Raw genomic sequence first — 6302 nt, 5'->3', positions numbered from 1 at the left:
CCTCATTAGCATCATTAGCCTCTCCATGTTGCCTGTAATATCACTAAGTAATATTCACTTGAACATGAGTTTGTGCTTGCAAACAATGTTCTCTCTCATTTCCTTTTTGACAGTAAGGTGTAGTGGTCCCTAGGGGATCCATCATTCAATGTGCATTTACCTCAGCATTAATTATGCATGTGTTTCCATTTGACCCAGCATGCACTGGGACCTCATACTGGGAAGTGTTGAACATAACTACGCAGGATTGAATGTCGATGGGTGTTTGAGATCTTGATGAAGGTATATATGTTCAGAAAGAATTCCATGAACTTTTGGTGGTCATAACTATTACCTGTACAAAAAAGAACAAAATGTAACAAATTAGGGTTGTTTGGATCATTAATTATTCAAGCCTCATTTGGTAAAGCCTCAACCTAATGTTGTTCATGAAGATTGATAGATCGACGCATTTTTCATTATTATTGATATTTTGACTGAAATATTTTACATGCAAATTATATGACTCATACTTAGACAAAGAGCAATAAAGCTCTTTCTGATTCTGATTCTGATTCTGACATGGATTACTTTTAAAAATTGGTCATGCCGCCGGACTGTTTAGGCTAACTGCTAAAAGATCAAATAGAAATATGTAATATAAGAAATATAAATACCAGTTACACCCCCTAAATTATCACTTCCCTTCATACGATATATAAACATATCTAAAACCTTGTTAATTTTTTTTAACTTTGCCCCATTGGCCAGAAAGTTTGAAGATCAGACAGTGAGTTTTGTCAGTATTTTGTAAAATAAACGTTAATTATATTGCATATGCTATTATGAAATTTTATTAAGTGTTGACCTCTCTGGGATACTTGATTCTGGTTGGTCATTTGAGAAATTCTGAGAACTTTAGTGTATTTGTGCATTAAATGAACATTGTATTTGGACAGACAAGGATGTGTTTAATATTTGTAAGACTGGGGCAAGTTGTCACATATTTGATATGTTACATAATTTGATATAACTCATTATTTGCAATATCTATTTGTTAAAATAATGTTTTGATATTTTTGTTAGTATTGCCTTTTACTTTCTTTGTTTTTATTCATGAATTTAGTTTTTCATAATTGTTTTACAGATTAAATTGTGCTGAATAGCCTGTTGACCTTAATCGGGTTAGACGCCATATTGAATTAAACACGGATGAAAATGAGGCTGTGAAGAATAAAATCTTTACAATGACACGCACTGTTTAAAGGTCCTAAATCACATAATTTAACAACTCACAACTTTTGTTTTTGGTGGGATGTTGTTTAACAACAGTACAATCCATTGAACGCACTGTACTTCAGTCCCTCACAGCATCGCTTTCATTCCTGTCAAAGATTAAATATGGTGCTTACGTGACTAAAGGTGATGATACACTGGGCAACTTTTTTGAGCAATGTTGCTTGGGCACTTTTTCATTGAGAATGGGCAACAAATTTCTATCTGGATACTTTAGATCATTCGTGGGCCCTGTGTCTCACTTGGTTGCCCATTGAAGCAATGTTGCCCTGCAAAATTGCTCAAAAAGTTGACCCGTGTATCATAGGCTTAAGGTCTGTTTAAGACAACTTACTTTATATAATGTGACCACATTATGCTCCGTTTTTGGGTATAAATGAGTTAAATGAATTGTATATAATTATTCAATTAATAGTTTTTGTAGCCAAGACTGTAGTATGTGCACATCCTGTTTTCTAGATATTCAGTATTGGTTTTTGAAAATATAGTAGTATAATCTACAACCCCAAAATCAACAAGGCGATGTATGTGCATGTCTTGTATACATACTCCATGTATTGGCTCATCTCATCTCCCAGTGCCAACGTCATTTGAACAGACCAATGAAACGTCTCCTTTCGCAGGCTGAAAACAAGTTCCGTGAAGAGGCTCGAAGAACATTGGACCCTCGCGAATCTAGTGGGCTAGTCAGCAGAAGCAGCAGACACAACTTTTACCAGGCTTGTGTTCATTTACCCGAGCTGTACGGTCTTCAGTCCACAGCAAAGTTGAGCAGAATTCAGCACCGGAGCTGTCCAGTCTCCGCGCCTCACAAACAACGCTGTTTGCGCGGCTGCGGAATATTTGTTTGACGGGGTTACACACTCTACACTGGCCGCCGCGATTACACACGCATAGCCTTCACTGACGAAAGCAAACCTTGAAATGACTGCTGGCAACGCGTGAGAAGAGCAGAAGAAATCGAGTCCCTAGTACCGGAGCACCATCCCATTTCCTTCAGGTTAGCCTTAGTTCTTTTCTAACTATAGATACTAACTAAATCAAGCCAGTTGGGATTTTTACAGTCCACATTCAACCTCAATTAGTAAATCTTGCAGGACACGGATTGTGGGCAACATGGAACATGCATTCAATTTGATGCAATTTACTGCGCATGGACGTAAATTTCACGAGACGAATCATTCATGCATCAGTTTTGTGTGGGTTTAGAAAAATACCCCGTCTATGCCACCCGATCTAGGTCAGTGCTGTTTGGATGAGAGCCATGCATCATATTGCATCATGTTCTACTGTGAGATGTAACGAGGCTGTTTGACAGGGAGCTGCCAGACTTTACGCAATAATTTTCTTACACTGACACTGAATGTTGCACGTTACGTATTTACAGTTTTGGATGTGCAGTGAAACGTTTCACACGATAACTTGTGCGTGGTGAAGTGTACACGCTCTTTGTGAGCAGCACTGCAGAGGTAAGTTTTTCTGGATCTTTGTAAGACCTTTGTGCATCACTTCTGACGTCACAGGCCAGGAGCCAGCAGGGTGTTATGTAGTCATTGAGGAGATGAAGTGAGCGGCCTGCATTCAGAGAATTTCACAGAACATCATTTAGATACATTTCCATAGATTTTATAGAATTTAAACGGATAGCCTTTTATTTTTTATTTTAACTGATTATTTATTTGTTTGTTTTAGATAGCAATATTTTAATCATTAATATTAATAATAAATCATATTATTTTTATTACTAAATGTAAAATTAATTATTGTAAGCATAATATTGTAAGCGTAATATTATTTCAGAAATGAAGAGCATTATTATGGTATTACAACCTGCATATTATTAAATAATACTAACATCGTCATCATCATCATCATCATCAACAACAACAACAATAACAACAATAATCATCATTAATATTGATAATTAATACTCTGATTTTAAATATTTTATATTACTAAATGTAACATTATTTAATAAATATTGTAAGTAATATTATTTCAGATTTAAGGAGCAATATAAATATTACAATATTACTACCTGCAAAAGAATAATAATAATAATAATAGTAATAATAATAAATTACATTATACTGGTACTACGTCTACTATACTATCAACAACAACAACAATTATAATTATATTATTATTATTATTAATTATTAATTTTCTATTATTATCATCATTAATTTCCTTAACAAGCTATTTCTACCTGATTAACCCATAACAATATGATTTGTTGATTTATTTAGGTTAATTCAGTGATGTTAAATAATATTTTTTGAATCTCTTGACTTGAATATCATCTATAATAATAATAATTTGTTATATGAATATAAAGTTGATTTAACCAGAGCTTGATGATAATAATGATGATAATAATAATGTATCTTTCTTCATGTAAGAAACTATATTATTGATAATGCAAATGCTAATGCTAACAATAGAGAACATAAAGAAAATAAAACTGGTCTAATCCAAACATATAGGTTAATAAGAGTGTACTGAATTTGAACTTTATGTACATTTGACCTTGTGAACTTTTTCCAAATCAGACTCTTGACAATCATATTCCATTCTTGGCCTTTCTAGTTCTGTATGTGCTTGCTATTCGCAATGGTTCAGTATTAGCATTGGTTCAGTTGATCTATTTGACTTAAACCTCCGCTATTAGCCCTGTCCGACTTCTTCAGGACCCTCCTCCACCTTTTGGTGCTCGGTTCTCTCCTGTCTGACCTCCTACCCACAATGCACCATGAGTGTCAGCTCTGGAACCCAGCAGACACTCTAGGTTCCCTCATCTCTCTCTCAGCTCTCATTTGGCGCTTTTCCACTGCGTCGAGCCGTACCGTGCCGTACCATGCAGTGGAAAAGCGCCAATTGTCACCTCCTCTCAGAAGAGTGCTTGGCACAGACTTTGTGCCTGACAGGAACTGAATGCCAACGTGGGGGTTCCTCTCTCTAGAGGCATTTGCATTCAAATTCCTCCACACTGCGACGCCTCCGTGCCCATAGGCCAGTGTGCGAGAGGAATCTCAACTCCCCATGCTCACAGTTGTCCAGTAAGGTCAGGCATTATGGGATGCGATGGCATATATGCGTTCATAAATGTTCCCAAAGCACACAAGCCCACATTGCACAGATTATGTGTTTTATCACTTTGTTGCTCATTAGCGTTTACAGAGAGCGTTGGCGATTTCATTTTTGAAGTTTGGCTGCTTATTTTTTTCGGTGGGTGTTTGTGATTCCAATCACTGGCAGAAGGTGGCCTTAGTGAACTCGTTAGTGTGATTAGTTCCAGGCCTTTGGGGATGGGATATTCACTTCAATGGGAAGCATTCCCATGGAAAAAAAGAATGCTTTGTCGCCGTCCTATTCACAGAGCAGTTCCCCACAGGAGCAGCGCATGAAAGGCAGGGTTTGTTGGGATTCAAGTCAGCGACAGCTTGACAGTGCGAAGCGGATTTGTCAAACATGGTATTAAAATAATATTACAGGGAAAAACAAAGGCTGGTGCACATGTAGGTGCAATGCATAACATTTATGTTTTCCTGTAGTAAATAAGTATAACTTCTGAAATGTTTCAATTATTGAAACTGTAGCTCACCACACTACAAGTTACTCATAATTTAAAGGGACAGTTCATCCAAAAAGGTCTATGTACATGTAGTTACCTTTGTGTTTCCGCAGGAATTTATTTATTCAGCAAAGGAGATATTTTTAAGAAAGTACAGGATTTTTTTCCAAATACGTTATTTTTAAATTGTTTGCGGACTGGAGCATCTCCTGAATTCATTAATGCGTTAGGATTAGTCAGATTCACGAATGATTCATTCTGACTGCCTTTCTGAACCAGCTCAGCATCTCTACATCTTTTGCTGCCTTTTGACAAAATATTTAGCTTACAAGATACTAATAAAAGCTATTATTCTTTCTTTTTCCTTCCTTTTTCTTTTTTTATCAACCGTGTTTGTTATTTAGATGTACAATGCCATGCAGAAAATCTATTTTTTAACTTCTTTATTTAAATGAACTTTCTAAACAAGCTGGTTCACTAAAATGAATCAAGTTTAATATATAAGAGGGAGAGTGAATATTTTAGGTGAGCAAGTTTGATTATTGCCTTGCCTTGCCTGGCCTTGTCTGCTGATTGTCATAAGGACAGGGAGAAAAATAATTTTGCAGAAAAATGTAATTGAATCGAAGACTTAGAAGAAGCAATGGTTAGCTTTATATGAAGTAAATGTACTAAAGCATATTCTCCTGAACATCTGTGCAGACTGATGCCTCACTCAGATTGATATTTAGACACCACAGTGTCCTCACATAAATTGCCTATAAACTCCAATTCACAGCATCACTTCATGAGATATGATTTCACACAGGACACTTATATGTCAACATGATATTGAAAACAAGCACCGATAATAACCAGTGCTTCTGAGGACGAATGTGATTTAAAGGGGTCATGAACTGCCTTTTTTATTATTTTGTACTGTTCTCTGAGGTCCACTTATAACATTATCAATATTTTTACATCAAAAAACACAATCATTTAGAAGTAATAGGCTATTTTCTGTCCTGTTTTGACCCCCCTCATCAGAACGCTCTGTTTGAATAGGCGTGGTTGATTGTAGACTTAGAAGTAAACGCCCACTGGTATGATTGGCTAACAGTTGTGTGTGTTTGACAGCCTACATCCTTCATAAATGGACGCTGCTGTGATTTAAGTTAAAAATGCATAAATATTCAGTACGATCTCTAATAACAGACAAAGCAATAGTGACCACGTAATAAAAAAAGTTACTCACACTTGTGTGGTGCGGCATTACTTTTGGATCCAATATATACGCACTGCATCGTCTTTTAGTTTCAATCTTTATGAAAATCCTGTGTTGAATTGTGCTTTGTTTGCAACTGAATCCACAGTAAAATGAAGTGAACAAAGGACCAAGTTCTTACTGACGCGGTCTGGATCTTAATTAAAAATAAAGTTCATCCACTCTTTTGTTGTGATCAGAAGGAAGGCA

General features: G+C 36.1%; 1 protein-coding gene across 2 annotated transcripts in view; it reads left to right on the top strand.

Moving 5' to 3' along the window:
• The first annotated feature begins 1926 nt into the window (after positions 1 to 1926).
• Positions 1927 to 6302, top strand: part of phf24 (PHD finger protein 24) — a 41816-nt gene continuing 37440 nt past the window's right edge. For both annotated transcript variants that reach the window (XM_016485318.1, XM_016485310.1), the window contains exon 1: positions 1927 to 2275. The gene's annotated coding sequence lies outside the window, so the exon portion shown is untranslated. The remainder of the gene's footprint in view (positions 2276 to 6302) is intronic.

This window comes from Sinocyclocheilus anshuiensis, unplaced genomic scaffold (assembly GCF_001515605.1).
Source record: "Sinocyclocheilus anshuiensis isolate Anshui unplaced genomic scaffold, SAMN03320099.WGS_v1.1 scaffold205, whole genome shotgun sequence".
NCBI lineage: Eukaryota > Metazoa > Chordata > Actinopteri > Cypriniformes > Cyprinidae > Sinocyclocheilus > Sinocyclocheilus anshuiensis.
This window is presented reverse-complemented; position numbering and strand designations above follow the sequence as displayed.